This window comes from Artemia franciscana, unplaced genomic scaffold, assembly GCF_032884065.1.
Source record: "Artemia franciscana unplaced genomic scaffold, ASM3288406v1 PGA_scaffold_67, whole genome shotgun sequence".
Taxonomy (NCBI): Eukaryota; Metazoa; Arthropoda; class Branchiopoda; order Anostraca; family Artemiidae; genus Artemia; species Artemia franciscana.
The window spans coordinates 710,938-729,430 of NW_027062705.1; the positions used below are offsets into that span (position 1 = coordinate 710,938).

General features: G+C 34.8%; 1 protein-coding gene across 1 annotated transcript in view; it reads left to right on the forward strand.

Annotated features, from left to right (window-relative positions):
* The first annotated feature begins 5,658 nt into the window (after positions 1–5,658).
* LOC136042125 (protein Spindly-like) overlaps positions 5,659–18,493 on the forward strand; it is a 97,474-nt gene continuing 84,639 nt past the window's right edge. Inside the window, exon 1 of the mRNA XM_065727032.1 lies at positions 5,659–5,747. The gene's annotated coding sequence lies outside the window, so the exon portion shown is untranslated. The remainder of the gene's footprint in view (positions 5,748–18,493) is intronic.

Here is an 18,493-nt window from a genome sequence, read left to right on the forward strand (position 1 = left end):
GTTGGAATTCCTAACAAAAAACTTCGCGTACTTACAAAAAAAATACTAGGAATCATTTGTTTAGCCCTTCTTCGTAAACACCCTCCAAAACAACACTAAAAGCTGTACACGGGTGATCACAAACAAGTAATGAAGCTGAGCCTCCACAACGCAGTTTTAGAGAGCCTTAGTTCTTTTAAGTGCTCCTTAAGAACTTCTAATCTTGCATTAAGATGTCCATAAAGCACAACACAGATAATTTCAAAATTTGACAAAATCAACAAACCAAAACAAAAATCTTTTTGCAGGGTTTATCGTGTATATTTTAAAAACCGAAACACGAATAAAAGTTAAGTTTAAAAACGCGGTTTTTTGATCAACCTAAAGAGCAAAGTTATAACTCAAAACAAAACACAATCATAGCCATGTAGTTTGTGCAGCAAGTATCTGTAAAACTGGTTCAGAGTAACTGACTCGTGATGTTTCCCTATATTTGTAGAACTCTGTAAAACTGTTACTTTCCTGAAAACTGAACTTTCTTGTGACTTCCAGAGCAGCACACAACTTAAGGATGTTCAGGAAAGAGCCTATAGCTTGTTCCTATTCGGGATAGTAAGAGACAAATTTTAGAGAATCAGACATCATCCAGTTTATCATCCAGTTGCCATCCTCAGACATAATTTTGGACCTTTCAACATCACTAAGCGAAATAGTTATCGCAAAATCTTGATTGGATGTGTTTTGGGAAATGATTGGCGTGAGGTGGAGGCTATTTGCCTTAAAATCACTTCATACTATTAAAAAAGGCACTAGCCCTAACAATTTTCAATCGACTTAGCTCTTTTTAAAGTTTCTATGAAAACTTCTTCAATACCGAAATTTCCTGGTCTAAAACAAACCAAAGAAAATTAATAATAATAAATAAATAACACGTTGTGCCCGTATTCCTCTTTATTTGCGCTGCCTATGATAATAGCACTGACATTCATGTAACAGCTTTGCTTCCTGACACTTTATTAATGTATTATGTTATTATCTATATGCAATTAATCAATGCTTATATCAGTAACTCAAATACTTTCAGCACTTGTCACTTCTTTCTTATTGTTTCTTTGTGCGATTTTTTGCCCCTGTATATATTCCCGTTTTATGGTCATACTGACTAGATTCTGAGGAGAAACATCCCTACTCTCTTCTTTAAGGGGATCTACTTACTATGATTTAATTATCACTTGGATATATTTACAAAGCCCAAACTTTATATTTTGTGACAAAATTATTCACATAGTCCATTACAGCTCTACAAAATTCCATTGGCAGAAATCACGTCATATTAAAAACTTTTGAGTATACCTTTCAAAATTTAAAGGGAAGGGGCAAATGCCTGGGGCACAACTAAAGTGCATTAAGAGGGTATTTAACACCTCGCTCTTAACACTAAAGTTTAAATTATGTCCCAATTCTTTAATAATGACTCCTGAAACACAAAGGTAGTTTAATTAGAACAATAAGTAACGTTTTTATAACGCCAAAAAACTTTAGCTTGAAGAGCGTGGTGTTGAGGAAGGGGCAACCCCCGTCGTATACGAAATAACTTCAGTTCGTTTTAAGTTTCAATATTGCTCCTTACTTTCAGTTGAAAATAACCTTTTTTTGTATTTTATCAAACAGTTCGTGGTAACGAACTGTAAATAGGAGCGACCCGGCTCAATAGTAAACGAAGCTCTAAAAAACGGAACTTCGATGCTAAGAGATATAACAAAAGAATCGGACTTTTATGCTGATTTTAAATATATAAGTTTCATCAAATTAGGTTTTTGTCATCAAAAGTTAAGAGCCTGAGAAAATTTGCCTTATTTTGGAAAATAGGGGTAAACACCCCCTAAAAGTCATAGGAACTTAGCAAAACACCCTATCGAATTCAGCGTATCAGAAAACCATTTAGAAAAAATTTCAAGGTCCAATCTACGAAAATGTGGAATTTTGTATTTTTTGCCAGAAGACAGATCACGGGTACGTGTTTTGTTTTGTCATTTGTTTGTTTTTTTGTTGTTTTTTTTCCCAGGGGTCATCGTATCGACCAAGTAGTCCTAGAGTGTTGGAAGAGGGCTCATTCTAACGGAAATAAAAAGTTTTAGTGCCCTTTTTAAGTGACCAAAAAAAATGGAGGGCACCTAGACCCCCTCCCACGCTCATTTTTTTCCCAAAATCAACGGATCAAAATTTTGAGATAGCCATTTTGTTCTGCATAGTCGAAAAACCATAATAACTATGTCTTTGGGGATGACTTACTCCCCCACAGTCCCTGGGGGAGGGGATGCAAGTTAGAAACTTTGACCAATGTTTACATACAGTAATGGTTAATGGGAAGTGTACCGACGTTTTCAGGGGGATTTTTTGGTTTGGGTGTGGGGTTGAGGGGAGGGGGCTATGTGGCAGGATCTTTCCTTGGAGGAATATTTCATGAAGGAAGAGAAATTCAATGAAAAGGGCGCAGGATTTTCTAGCCTTACTATAAAAAAAAAACAATGAAAATATAAACATGAAAAAGTTTTTTTCAAGTGAAAGTAAGGAGTAGCATTAAAACTTAAAACGAACAGAGATTATTACGCATATGAGGTGTTCTAAAAATACTTAGCATAAAGAGCGAGGTATTTATGAGGAGATAGATGCTTCGCTCTTTATGCTAAAGTATTTTTAGTAATTTTACCTATTCATCCTACGGCCTTTTTGATTCAGGGGTTATTCTTTAAGAATTGGGACAAAACTTAAGATTTATTGTGAAGGGCGAGGTATTAACGAGGGGACAAACCCCCTCATATATATATTTAAAAAATAAGAATATAAAAGTTTGTTACGTAAGTTAATTCTTAAGTTACGTGTATTTTTTACTAATAAAAACGTTCGTTAAAAATTAAAAGATCTAGTTGCCTTTTTAAGTAACCGAAAAATTGGTGGGCAACTAGGCCTCTTTCCCAACCCCTTATTTCTCAAAATCGTCTGATCAAAACTAAGAGAAAGCCATTTAGTCAAAAAATAAGAATTAATATGCAAATTTCATTTTAATAATTTATGTAAGGAGAGCCAAAATCAAACATGCATTAATTCAAAGACGTTCAGGAATTAAATTAAAAAAAAACTAGTTTTTTTTAAATGAAAGTAAGGAGCGACATTAAAATTAAAACGAACGGAAATTGCTCCGTATATGAAATGGGTTGTCCCCTCCGCAATCCCTCGCTCTTTACGCTAAAGTTTGACTCTTTGCCACAATTCTACTTTATAAAACAATTAAAAACTTTAGCGTAAAGAGCGAAGGATTGCGGAGGGGACAGCCCATTTTATATACGGAGTAATTTCTGTTCGTTTTAAGTTTTAATGTCGCTCCTTACTGTCATTAAAAAAACTAGTTTTCCATGAAATATTTGATAAAATTTTATTGTGATAAACAATTTTATTTGAACCATTTTGTTCAGTTGAATTCTGGTATTGAAAGAAAGAGGCAGTGTTTCTACTATGGGGATTTCCCCCCTAAAATGGGGATTTTTTAAGTCTTTTAGGGGAGAGAGTTTTTTTAGTGATTTGGGGATTTTCTAGGGATTTTTCCTCTCCCATGGACTTTTAGGGAAATTTTTGGGGGTTTGCCTTTAATTTGTTCATCATCATCATCTTCTTGTTCAGAGAAGCATGATAATTCGATTTAGGGTCTGTTCCCTTGGGAATTGAACTTGGAATCACAGAGAAGAACTTCTTCAGTTGCTTAAAAAAATTTTAACACCACACAGATTTTGAGATGTACAGGAGTCCTAAGTAACAAACTAGCAGCAAAGAACTGTTTGAAACAGTTCCATGCTGATGTGGGCTTCAAACAATAGTTTCAGCTTGGACTGTTCTCGATTAATGAAGTCATATGGTTTGTCATATTTGGGTTGTTTCTTCATAAGATTATTTGGTAGACAGCATATCATTTTTTACAGGTCAGATAAATAAAATTATAATATATTTTGATAGTTTTATAGGGTACGTAGTTGTTCTTACTATAGTACATTGTTTCGACAAGCATTGCATGTACGATTCTTTTTCTCCACAGTACTTGTATGATGTTTACGATTTTTGCGTAAAATAAAAAAAAAACTTGAACTCGAACTTGTAACCAGCTTTATAAGTACTGACGTGAATAATAGAGGTAGGCTATAACTATTCGAACACCTCTCTTACCGTTTCATTGCCCTAGTTTTTAACAGACAAACAAACTGACAGCCATTTTTTTAAAAACAATGGCACATGTAGGAATAAATGGATTGTGTGTTTTTGGCAAGCCTACGTACCCAGGGGAAAATCATGAACCTTCATACTATAATTAGTAAATTGTTTGTTGTTCATTTTTTTGACTTACAAATAAAGTGAACATACCACTCGAAGTCTTTTTTTATGTTCTTTACAAATATAACAATCACTTCTGTCGCAAATTCAAATTTAAGCACAATTTGAGCTCTTGAAACCAAAATATTTCTAGTTTTGGGGTATAAACAAAGCTTAAAATATTGGTCTCAGCATTAAACTTCCTGCAGAAGGACTAGGTGGAATCAACTAGTGCTTTAGAAATCGATGTGAACAATCGGAAGTTTTAACTTCCCCTTGAAAGCGTTTACTTGGGTCCAAACGGACCAGATTCCCTCTGTACGTCAAGGTCAGATACCGTCGTCCCCCCTGATTCAATCGAAGTAGTTCTCAAAGCTGCACAGGCGTTCCATATCAAATCAGTAATCCAGATACAGAAAAGATTCTATTTCGAAGACGACATTTACAAATATGCTGAAATGGTTGACCCAGTGTCAGCTCAATCACTTCAGCCTGCCTCTCTGCTACGTTTTGTTAGGAAGTATGGGTGGATCCCATGGGACAGAACCAAAACCGAGCAGGAGTGGAGGAGGCAGAGCCTCATCGATATTGAAAACGTCGAAACAATGGATGCCGTGACCTGCTGGTGTTTGGTATTGGTGAAAAAAAAATGCTACCGGAACAGAATGTGTATCCTAACCTGAAACCGGCAGTATTATTTATTTCCACTGTTCCATTTTCAAATGTCAATGTCGAGAGGTTTTCCAGTGCTGTAAAAGTAGTAAAAACTGACCGTTAGAATAAATTGAAAACATAAACTTTGCAGGGGATTCTAAAATCAAAATATGGGATGAAAAGGGCTCAAGAAAGTGTGAAATGTGAAGATGATTAGTTACTTCACCACAAAAGAACGGTGAAAGCTTCAGCCACCATACAAAAAATGTTGAAGACACATCAGGGGAAGATAAGGTCTGATTACGTTTTACAAGTTACGATTGAACAGTATTAAACATTTTGTACTGTAATCTACATTACAGTATTACATTTTCTTTTCTATTTGCTTATTATTATTTGAAGTATATTTGGAGCTATTTGTATTTAGCTGATGATTAAAAAGCACTTTAAACGGCATGACAAGGCATTCTATTATGGTAGTGATAGCTAGACTTCAATCTAAGAAGCCAAAATATGTTACCTTTCTATGGTACAGGTAAAATGAGATAGGGAGAAGCGGTTCAGGGAGTAATTAGAAAATGTGAGATTTTTGGGGATTTTTGAACTGAAGATGGGGATTTCTAGGGATTTTTCAGCTCTTTATTAGGGATTTAAAAAATGAGAAAGTGGAAACACTGATTCGAAGATTGATTGAAATTTAAAGATTGAATGAAATTTGAAGGAAACATTGAAGACTGTTAATTGAGTTTAAGATGGTTTGTAGAAGAGATGTAAATATTCAGCTAGGAAAACATAGATAAAATTCTAGTTAATTGACTTCTTGCTATCTCAGAAAGGGTTTAGGTTATGAAAATTAAACTTTCAGGGATGAATCTACAGACTAAAGTATTTCCCGGGGAGGCATGTTGAAGCAACTACCTCCACTCCTTCTCCCTCTAGAGGGCCCTGACCTTTGATGACCTTTAAAAATATGTGTTTTATAAAAGTGAAACTTTGCAAAATAGATCATCTGCTTAATTGAAGTACAACAAAATTGTTTTCAGCTTCATAACTTTGCTCAATTCCATTTTCTAAGGTTTTAAAGATGCGCAAATACATTTTCTAAATAAAAAAAAAAAACATTGATATGGCTCAAAATTCTACTCAAATAACAGGAATTACATTTTCAAAACTAAAGGCAGAGAAAATACAACTAGTAACTGAAAATTAAGGTAAAACGTTGTTTTCTCGAAATTTCATTAGGTATAGACCTGTCATGTACCCAAATTTCAGGGCCCTCTAGAGGGAGAAGTAGTAGAGATGGGTACTTTAAAATATCTTCCCATGACATACATTGGCCTGTAGATCCATCCCTGAAAGTTTCATTTTCCTAACCTAAACCCTTTCCAAGGTAGCAAGAAGTCAATTAACTAGAATTTTACCAAAACATAATTGATTTGGAAGAATTTTGCTGCTAAATTCAAAGATTCATTTGATGCAATTGTGACTAGGCTTATGTAAGCTCCTTTGGTAACAGTTTAGGCTAAATCTGTAGCATTGTGGTTCTCTAGAAAAAGACATAATTGGCTAACAAGAACTTTCCTCCTCACAGAAAATCCTTCCGAAGTGAGTCCCTCCTCCTGCAGAAAATATTTCCCCCCAAACATTCTGCATACTTACCAATAACAAATGCTATATGTGGGTAATGGGCAGATTGTGTAAACTATAGGCCTTTCAATTACACTGAATCAAACTGCTTAATCTTTCGAGGATATCTTACCTGTTGTCTAAGGCTCTTAGCTTTTAAAGAGTTATGTGAAACTTAGCACACTTCATATATTTGGAATTAGTGTCAATTCTTTTGATGTGTCTGTTGTTATTACAATTGTGTTTTTAGAATTTTGATTACTAATGGGCCATGTCGCTTCTACTTAATATTTAGTACTACGAAGTGTTGGATCTATAAACAACAAATTAAGAGAAATAGACTAAATCACGTTCCAAAAGCCAATAAGTATGCTTCAAAGCCGTCGAACCACTTTTACGCATGAACTGAGACGGAAACCTGTTTTGTGTAGATTGAATCAAACTGAACCGAAAATGTCGTTTCATTTTTTTTTGTGTATGGGCACGGTACAAAAAAGTGCCAAAATGGGGTGGCGTGGCAAAAATCAAAAAGTGAACACGGGTTGTTCCATTTTATGGAAGCTTAATTAAGCAATAAATTTGAAAATAAAGCCATGATACTTGTAAAGAAAAATAAAAAATATTTTAAAAACTTTCAGAAACGGTTCAATAAAAAAGTCTTGGATAAATTGAAATTAGGAGGGACAACACTCGCCAAAATTTTCTGTTCATTCTACAAAACTCAAGAAACTCCTTGAACAGGAGTTTCAATTAAATTTTTCCTTGAACAACATTATTCCAACAGTCATGAAACCGGGGAAGAACCCAAATGGTTTTAGTATAAAGTCTTTTTTCTATCTCTTTTTATATTTTTTGCTTTTTTATTCCTTTTTAATACCAGAAGAACAGCCTTAGCAGAGTAAACTAGCAATAATGAATCATTTGAAGCTTGATTTTGTGCCAAATTTATCATAAGTATATTACACGGCTACATTTTGATTTTTTGAATTTTTACCAGTGCAGACTGATATATGCAACCCAAATTTCTAAGCCGGGTTGCAGAAAAGTGCTGAACGTAGTCGAGGCTTAAGAAAGCTTAATGTTGAATTGTATTTTAGTCAAAACACTGCATTGCTTATTTTTAGCTTGTTTTTCAAAAACTCTGGCTTACTTTTGGTTCACAACTTGGCAGCACTAAAGCAAAGCTATTAAAAGGCTGTTTTATCAAGGGGACGTCATTTAAATTTATTTCTGCATTTCATTAAGGAATGATGTTCCTTAAGATTTTCGATTTTCTAAAAGAAATGGGCAAATTTTCTTAATTCTTAGGAATGATTCCTTTCTAGTTCAGCCAATTTGTGGAAAAAGAAGAATTGGCATAAGTATCTATTTTTTAACGTTCCTTACTTCAATTTAAAGGGCAAGTTATCAGTCCTTGTTATTTCTTCAAAAAACAATTTACTAAAATAAGAAAAATTTGCCTAATCCTCTTCAGTCTACAGAAGTTAACATTTCCAATCAAACGTAAAATACGAGGAACGAAGTTCATCACTTTTTCGATTTGGCAACATTGACTTTACTGAGGGAATTGGAAAAGAGAGTCAATTTGCCAGATGGATTGTAAGTTAAATTTAGGTTTTCTTTTGCTTTTCTAAAAACAATTTATCTGTCACAAGATATAAGGGATTTCAGAAGAGGGGGAGAACTATCCTGATATGAAAAAGGTATAAGGTATGAAAAACTCTATAATTATGCAGGTATGAAAAAGGTTTTCTTATGTCACCTGTTATAATAGGTGTTTTGAATTAGAGAAGGTATCCATTAAATTTAAAATTACATTACAAACAAAATATCACTAAATATAAGGCAAAACAAAAGAAAAAACCCAACTGAGTGATAAGAAATGCCTCATCCAGTGTTGCCAGATCAGACGGAGAGGATTATGCTTCCTTGAGCCCAAAATTATGCTTTTTTGGACAAATTTATGCTACGCTTCTATATTTTCCCAGGTTAAACGAAAAAGTTGATCAGTTAAGACAAGTCAAATTCTGTCTTGTCTTAATAAAGGTTCTGAATAGAATATAATCTGATAATAATAGCCTAATAATTTATTTTTAACCCGCTAAGGGAACAAAAGCGGGGTATAAACAAAAGTGGCAAAGAAAAAGGTAAAATAGCATAGAAAATAATTAAAAAGGCTTTTTTTATGTCCAGGGGAAGGATCTTGGTTCACAATTTGGTTCATGCTTTTCCTCTTGTTTCGCAACTCGTCTTTCTTCTCGAAGCGGTTGGCGGCATTTGAAAAACATAGTGTCTTACATCATCATCAAAGTTTTACTTCAGATACATTAAAAAAAGAAGAAAAGATGCGGTTCATCTTCAATGATCTTCTTCATCTTCGCTTTCGGATTTGACTTCTTGACCAGGGGGTGGGGTGGCTACGTAGAGGTTCTCGGAATTGTGGATCTTGATCTAATTGTCTGTAGGGACATATTCGTAGCAAACTGTATCTTTTGTTCTTAGTTGCAATTTTGTGACCAGCACAGCTTCAATACATTCTTTCTTCAACCTATTCCGCTTTTTTGTCTTGACATCACTGATCCAAGAAAAAATTCTTTCTGAGTCTGCGTTCGAATGCGGTAGGGCGAGCACCCTCTCGGCGAGTTCTGCCAGATCTGGAAAACTCTTTCGTCGGTAATGTTTCTCATTTCGTGTATTTTTTCCCCACATCAAGTCTGTAGTAATTTTGCTCATATCTATCTTTTCGGAGTCACTAAAAGCATATGGCAGCTTGCACCATTGGGAGTCAATATCTGTGAGTTTTGGCATGAGACTTGGAAATCGGTTCAATACGACACCTAGTGACGGAATACTGATTCTTTCAGTTCCCAGGGTCATCTTGGGATTAACAAACTGAAGGGACTTCAAAGAAAGATGACCCTGCGGGAATCGCTTGAGCGTCTGTGTCGATGAGATGATGTAGAAACCTAAACACCTAAACGCTGTGCCGAAAATTTTGCTTTAGTTTGGTCGAAAAATTCGATAGACCATCTTTGGTGTTCGTTTTATTGATGTGACGTTATGAGTTGTTCTACATCGTCTTAGATTATGCTACAATTATGCTATCTTAAGGAGGATTATGCTTGGATGCTTTTGGTTCCTAATTATGATACGTTCCGCATAATTATGCTACATCTGGCAACACTGGCCTCATCTCTTAAGAGCCTCTGAATATTTTCGAAACCATGACTTAATATCTGAACGAAAAACAAACACAGTTCTTTGTATTGTCACAGAGCAACATTTTAAAGTCTCCACTACAAAAATGTGTTCTCTCCCACAGTACCGGGTTTTGCTCGGCTAGTTTGCGTGATAGCAATATTCATAAATTGGAGAACCAAATCCATCTACATGCAAAAATAGCTCCTTAATGTACGCAAAATAATGTGTACACGTGAAGAAATTCGTCAAGCCTGAAACAAAGAGGTGCGTCTACTTTCAGAATGACGTGAGGGGTTGGCCACTCTTAAATCATATATGTCAGGTGGCGCGTGCCAAGTGTGGCAAAACTGCGCTGGAAATATGACATTCCGAGATGTACACAAGGCACGGTGAAGTGGGCAACCCCTTGGAATAACACCAAGAGACTTTTATTGTATGGGGATGAGATGCAGAGTCAGTGATCTTTTTGAAACAAAGAGGATGTAATAGCCGACATCTTTGCCTTGGCATGCCGTTATATTTTGAAAAAAAATTGTCGATATGTCAACATTTTTCTTTTAGAAAAAGTTATAGTTTCAGTTGTTATCTCGATAAAAAGAATGTGAAGGAAATACAAAAAAATATAGCAACAGGTTAAATTTGATAGTACCAAATGTGAGCTTACCCCATCACAGGAAAGGATTAGCTCTAAATCAATAGGTTATACAACGAAAAGAATTTAAAAAAAAATAATAGTGATGAACTCCAAGGAATTACCTTCGTTATAGGCATGCATTTGGAGATTCCATTGTTTTTTTTAAGGGATATTTCGGTTATTTTGAAAATGTCAGCCATGATATATGTACGTTTTTGAGAGAGCGTTTAGGTGCAAAGGTCCCTAGATGTATATCCACCTTTTTCAATGAGAAAGGGGTATAACTTAATTTCAATGCACCACATTATTAACAATATTTATTACCTGTGTAAAAAAGTAGAAAAAACGTAAGGAAAAAAAGGAAAAACAATACATTGCAAAATAAAAATTAAGCCAACTTAACGGAGTAGATGCAACACAAGAAAACATAATAGCCTTCAGAACAACCTGATTTCAAAAAATAAATCACCAATTCAACAGCACAAACACATAAATAAACATACAGCAAAAAAAAGACAGAAGGAGAAAGGAAAACTGTTTTCCTATTTTAGAATATAGATCAGTACTTGAATGAGGCCTTAACCCTACTCATCCATCCAATTACATAGGTCAAACAGCATAGCTATACACAATCAACCATAAAGAATAATCCATGGACAGGCAGTCGTGTCGTAAGTAAGTATAAGTCGTCATTTACCAAATATCAAAAACGATAATAAACATAAATAATTCAGAGGCGACAACCCAACATAAGGGCTTATCAGGAGAATACACACTTGCCTATAGGGTTTCGGCACTTTAAATTCCCTACCCAGGCAAGTGGCGCGCCTACAATAAATTCTTTATAGTGTCCCCGTGCTAGGTATCACCCCCAAATTATACCCAAAATTATAATTAAAAGATCAGTGACACCTTGCTTAGTTGTCTGAGGACAGAATTTGCATTCTTTACCCTCCCCTGCAATTTGAAGTACCTGAGAAGACAAATAGACAGCAGTGTAGGGTCAACCGAAAGTATCAAACAATGTGACGGTGTTTGTGATCTCCCTTTTCGACAAAACTAACACTGCATACTCTTTATAAGAGCCCCATACTCCTTGTTCTAACCGATAAAGGAGCCCCAGTTCACGGTGAACCCTTTCAGAGAAATTTTGAGTGAAAAAATATGAGTCGACATCGGGTTAGACACTTTTGCGAGCCATTCGAGAACATCATTTGAAGGCTCTTGAGAACACAGTCAAAATAAAACTCAAAATAAAAATATAAAAAAATATCCCATTTCTACCAATAATTGTTTGATTCCGAGCTCGAGTTGGAATTGCTAACAAAAAACTTCGCGTACTTACAAAAAAAAAAATACTAGGAATAATTTGTTTAGCCCTTCTTCGTAAACACCCTCCAAAACAACACTAAAAGCTGTACACATGGGATCACAAACAAGTAATGAAGCTGAGCCTCCACAACGCAGTTTTAGAGAGCCTTAGTTCTTTTAAGTGCTCCTTAAGAACTTCTAATCTTAGCATTAAGATTTCCATAAAGCACTACACAGATAATTTCAAAATCTGACAAAATCGACAAACCAAAACACAAATCTTTTTGCAGGGTTTATCTTGTATATTTTAAAAACCGAAACACGAATAAAAGTTAAGTTTAAAAACGCGGTTTTTTGATCAACCTAAAGAGCAAAGTTATAACTAAAAAAAAAACACAATCATAGCCGTGTAGTTTGTGCAGCAAGTATCTGTAAAACTGGTTCAGAGTAACTGACTCGTGATGTTTCCCTATATTTGTAGAACCCTGTAAAACTGTTACTTTCCTGAAAACTGAACTTTCTTGTGACTTCCAGAGCTGCACACAACTTAAGGATGTTCAGAAAAGAGCCTATAGCTTGTTTTTATTCGGGATAGTAAGAGACTAATTTTAGAGAATCAGACATCATCCAGTTTATCATCCAGTTGCCATCCTCAGACATAATTTTGGACCTTTCAACATCACTAAGCGAAATAGTTATCTCAAAATGTTGATTGGATGTGTTTTGGGAAATGATTGGCGTGAGGTGGAGGCTATTTGCCTTAAAATCACTTCATACTATTAATTAAGGCACTAGCCCTAACAATTTTCAATCGACTTAGCTCTTTTTAAAGTTTCTATGAAAACTTCTTCAATACCGAAATGTCCTGGTCTAAAACAAACCAAAGAAAATTAATAATAATAAATAAATAACACATTGTGCCCGTATTCCTCTTTATTTGCGCTGCCTATGATAATAGCACTGACATTCATGTAACAGCTTTGCTTCCTGACACTTTATTAATGTATTATGTTATTATCTATATGCAATTAATCAATGCTTATATCAGTAACTCAAATACTTTCAGCACTTGTCACTTCTTTCTTATTGTTTCTTTGTGCGATTTTTTGCCCCTGTATATATTCCCGTTTTATGGTCATACTGACTAGATTCTGAGGAGAAACATCCCTACTCTCTTCTTTAAGGGGATCTACTTACTATGATTTAATTATCACTTGGATATATTTATAAAGCCCAAACTTTATATTTTGTGACAAAATTATTCACGTAGTCCATTACAGCTCTACAAAATTCCATTGGCGGAAATCACGTCATATTGAAAACTTTTGAGTATACCTTTCAAAATTTAAAGGGAAGGGGCAAATGCCTGGGGCACAACTAAAGTGCATTATTTTCTTTAAGGATCTATAAGTAAAGGAACGATGCGGCTCAACTATAATCGAAAACCTAAGAAACTTCGTCTTGATAACAAAACAAAAAAAGAGGATACTGACGATGCAAAATATCGTGGTTGCAGCCAGTTTCCTTCTTTTTAAAGTCTAGAAGATTTCCCTTGCTGTTCAAGCCAAGGTACTCTAATTTGGAGAGATTATATATTTTTTTTTCAAAATCATCCTATTTTCTTTTGGTTATATACTTTTAATTTTAAGGTTAATGAAAAAAAATTACTATTCCTGAATCACGTTCTTTACTATAACTATAAAATTTTCACATATTAATATGTGTTGGACATCATTAACTGTTTGTTACATTTAAATTTATACGTTGTCATAGCACAGTGGTTCTCTTCTAGGTATTCGTAGAATTCGTGGAAATTCTACCTATTCGTAGAATTCGAGTTCAAACCACTTGGTGGCAACGCATGATAGCATGGCAACATGCAGGCTTAAGTTGGGATTAGGTAGGTGTTAGGGTTAGGTAGGTGTTAGGGTTAGGTAGGTGTTAGGGTTAGGTAGGTGTTAGGGTTAGGTAGGTAGGTGTTAGGGTTAGGTAGGTGTTAGAGTTAAGTAGGTTTTGGGGTTAGGAGGTTAGGTTTTAGGGTTTCATATTTATAGGTGAGTGTGGCTGTATTAATGGTGTCGGTGGCCTAGTTTTCTTTTATTTTATGTATTTTGTTGTCTCTATCTCCCCATCGGACAAGCTTTGCTTTTTAGGGGAGGTAGTAATCATTTTTCCTTTATTATCTGTTTAATGAACAAATCATTCCCTCTCTCTCTCTCTTATATAAGTTGCTCTTTTTTTCGTCATATCAAAAGTCAGTTGAAAGGAAGAAAGAGAGAATTAAAAACATCTTTGGTTTAAATGGTTGGGCAAACGGTGCTCAAATAAGATTTGAGAGTACAGTGAAGTAAGGAGTGTCCTTCTATTCAGAACTGAAGGATTCGAGTTCAACCCAATGTGTGGCAACGATTGTCAAACATGCAAAAGCATGCTTAGGTTAGGTTAAGTTAAGTTAGGCTATATATATTTCCTTTTTATGGTCATATTAACTAGGGATTTGATTACAATGATTTAATTATTATTTGGATATATTTACAAAGCCCAAACTTCATATTTTGCGTCATTCATAAGAAATTGGGACAACATTTAAGCTTTAGTGTAAAGAGCGAGGTATTGACGAGTACTAACCCATTCATATACGTAATAAAAACATGAGAATACAGAAGTTCGTTACGTAAGCTAATTTGTAAGTTACGTATATTTTTTACTAATAAAAAGATTCGTAAAAAATTTAAAGTTCTAGTTGCCTTGATAAGTAATCAAAAAATCGGAGGGCAACTAGGCGTCCTCCCCCGCTCCTTTTTTTCTCAAAATCATTCGATCAATACTATGAAAAAGCCAATTAGCCAAAAAAATAAATATGCAAATTTCGTTTTAATTAGTCATATGCGGAGAGCCAAAATCAAAACATGCAATGATTTAAAAACGTTCAGAAATTAATTTTTTTTAAACAAGTTTTTTAACAGAAAGTAAGGAAAGACATTAAAACTTAAAACGAACAAAAATTACTTCGTATATGAAACGGGCTGCTTTCTCATCAACGCCCCGCTCTTTACGCTAACGTTTTTTACTGTTTTAAAAAGTAGAGTAAAGAGAGAGAGTCAAACTATAGCGTAAAGAGTGGGACGTTGATGAGGAAGCAATTTCTTGGAATGAATTTTTCAGAGGATATTTCTCTGGGGAGAGGGTTTTTTCTGTGGAGGTGGTGCCAGATTTCCTAGCGTTATTGAAAAAACGAAAAGAAATTAAATGAAAAAACAAGTTTCCTTCAACTGGAAGTAAGCAGCAATTGAAGAGCGTGATGTTGAGGAAGGGGCAACCCCCGTCGTATACGTAATAACTTCTGTTCGTTTTAAGTTTCAATATTGCTCCTTACTTTCAGTTGAAAATAACCTTTTTTTTATTTAATCAAACAGTTCGTGGTAACGAACTGTAAATAGGAGCGACCCGGCTCAATAGTAAACGAAACTCTAAAAAACGGAACTTCGATGCTCAGAGATATATCAAAAGAATCGGATTTTTATGCTGATTTTAAATATATAAGTTTTATCAAATTAGGTTTTTGTCATCAAAAGTTACGAGCCTGAGAAAATTTGCCTTATTTTGGAAAATAGGGGTAAACACCCCTAAAAGTCATAGGATCTTAACGAAAATCACACCATCGAATCCAGTGTATCAGAAAACCATATAGAAAAATTTCAAGGTCCAATCTATAAATATGTGGAATTTTGTATTTTTTGCCAGAAGACAGATCACGGGTGCGTGTTTTGTTTTGTCATTTGTTTGTTTCTTGTTTTTTTTTCCCCCAGGGGTCATCGTATCGACCAAGTAGTCCTAGAGTGTTGCAAGAGGGCTCATTCTAATGGAAATAAAAAGTTTTAGTGCCCTTTTTAAGTGACCAAAAAAATTGGAGGGCACCTAGGCCCCCTCCTACGCTCATTTTTTCCCAAAGTCAACGGATCAAAATTTTGAGATAGCCATTTTGTTTTGCATAGTCGAAAACCATAATAACTATGTCTTTGGGGATGACTTACTCCCCCACAGTCCCAGGGGGAGGGGATGCAAGTTACAAACTTTGACCAATGTTTACATACAGTAATTGTTATTGGGAAGTGTACCGACGTTTTCAGGGGGATTTTTTGGTTTGGGTGTGGGGTTGAAGGGAGGGGGCTATGTGGCAGGATCTTTCCTTGGAGGAATATTTCATGAAGGAAGAGAAATTCAATGAAAAGGGCGCAGGATTTTCTAGCATTACTTTAAAAAAAAAACAATGAAAATATAAAAATGAAAAAGTTTTTTTCAAGTGAAAGTAAGGAGTAGCATTAAAACTTAAAACGGACAGAGATTATTACGCATATGAGGGGTTCTAAAAATACTTAGCATAAAGAGCGAGGTATTTATGAGGAGATAGATACTTCGCTCTTTATGCTAAATTATTTTTAGTAATTTCACCTATTTATCCTACGGCCTTTTTGATTCAGGGGTCATTCTTAAAGAATTGGGACAAAACTTAAGATTTATTGTGAAGGGCGAGGTATTAACGAGGGGACAAACCCCCTCATATATATATTTAAAAATATAAGAATATAAAAGTTTGTTACGTAAGTGATTCTTAAGTTACGTGTATTTTTTACTAATAAAAACGTTCGTTAAAAATTAAAAGATCTAGTTGCCTTTTTAAGTGACCGAAAAATTGGAGGGCAACTAGGCCTCTTTCCCCACCCCTTATTTTTCAAAATCGTCTGATCAAAACTAAGAGAAAGCCATTTAGTCAAGAAAAAACAATTAATATGCAAATTTCATTTTAATAATTTATGTAAGGAGAGCCAAAATCAAACATGCATTAATTCAAAAACGTTCAGGAATTAAATTTAAAAAAAAATTAGTTTTTTTAACTGAAACTAAGGAGCGACATTAAAATTAAAACGAACAGAAATTGCTCCGTATATGAAATGGGTTGTCTCCTCCGCAATCCCTCGCTCTTTACGCTAAAGTTTGACTCTTTGCCACAATTCTACTTTACAAAACAATTAAAAACTTTAGCGTAAAGAGCGAAGGATTGCGGAGGGGACAACCCATTTCATATACGGAGTAATTTCTGTTCGTTTTAAGTTTTAATGTCGCTCCTTACTTTCATTAAAAAAAACTAGTTTTTTTAATTTAATTCAATTAAAGATTAAACGCAACGATTAGAAAAAAGTAAGGTCAGTATCATCTGTGAACAAAGCAATTTGCCCGGCCTGTTTTGCTGTTAGCCAATATTGGTTAACTGCGGTCATAACAAATATATAATTAATGTTTGCCTAAGATGCTCATTTTCAAAGTTTGTTCCCATGGAATATTTGATAAAATTTTATTGTGATAAACAATTTTATTTGAACCATTTTGTTCAGTTGAATTCTGGCATTGAAAGAAAGAGGCAGTGTTTCCACTTTTTAGGGATTTGGGGATTTTCTAGAGATTTTTCCTCTCCCATAGACTTTTAGGGAAATTTTTGGGGGTTTTCCTTTAATTTGTTCATCATCATCATCTTCTTGTTCAGAGAAGTAGGATAATTCGATTTAGGGTCTGTTCCCCTGGGATTTGAACTTGGAATCACAGAGAAGAACTTCTTCAGTTGCTTAAAAAATTTTAACACCACACAGATTTTGAGATGTACAGGAGTCCTAAGTAACAAACTAGCAACAAAGAACTGTTTGAAACAGTTCCATCCTGATGTGGGCTTCAAACAATAATTTCAGCTTGGACTGTTCTCGATTAATGAAGTCACATGGTTTGTCATATTTGGGTTGTTTCTTCATAAGATTATTTGGTAGACAGCATATCATTTTTTAAAGGTAAGATAAATAAAATAATAATATATTTTGATAGTTTTATAGGGTGCGTAGTTGTTCTTACAGTAGTAATTTTTTTGACAAGCATTGCATGTACAATTCTTTTTCTCCACAATACTTGTATGATGTTTACGATTTTTGTGTAAAATAAAAAAAACTTGAACTCGAACTTGTAACCAGCTTTATAAGTACTGACGTGAATAATAGAGGTAGGCTATAACTATTCGAACACCTCTCTTACCGTTTCATTGCCCTAGTTTTTAACAGACAAACAAACTGACAGCCATTTTTTTTAAAAACAATGGCACATGTAGGAATAAATGGATTTTGTGTTTTTGGCAAGCCTACGTACCCAGGGGAAAATCATGAACCTTCATACTATAATTAGTAAATTTTTTGTTGTTCATTTTTTTGACTTACAAATAAAGTGAACGTACCACTCGATGTCTTTTTTTGTGTTCTTTACAAATATAACAATCACTTCTGTCGCAAATTCAAATTTAAGCACAATTTGAGCTCTTGAAACCAAAATATTTCTAGTTTTGGGGTATAAACAAAGCTTAAAATATTGGTCTCAGCATTAAACTTCCTGCAGAAGGACTATGTGGAATCAACTAGTGCTTTAGAAATCGATGTGAACAATCGGAAGTTTTAACTTCCCCTTGAAAGCGTTTACTCGGGTCCAAACGGACCAGAATCCCTCTGTACGTCAAGGTCAGATACCGTCGTCCCCCCTGATTCAATCGAAGTAGTTCTCAAAGCTGCACAGGCGTTCCATATCAAATCAGTAGCCCAGATACAGAAAAGGTTCCATTTCGAGGACGACATTTACAAATATGCTGAAATGGTTGACCCAGTGTCAGCTCAATCACTTCAGCCTGCCTCTCTGCTACCT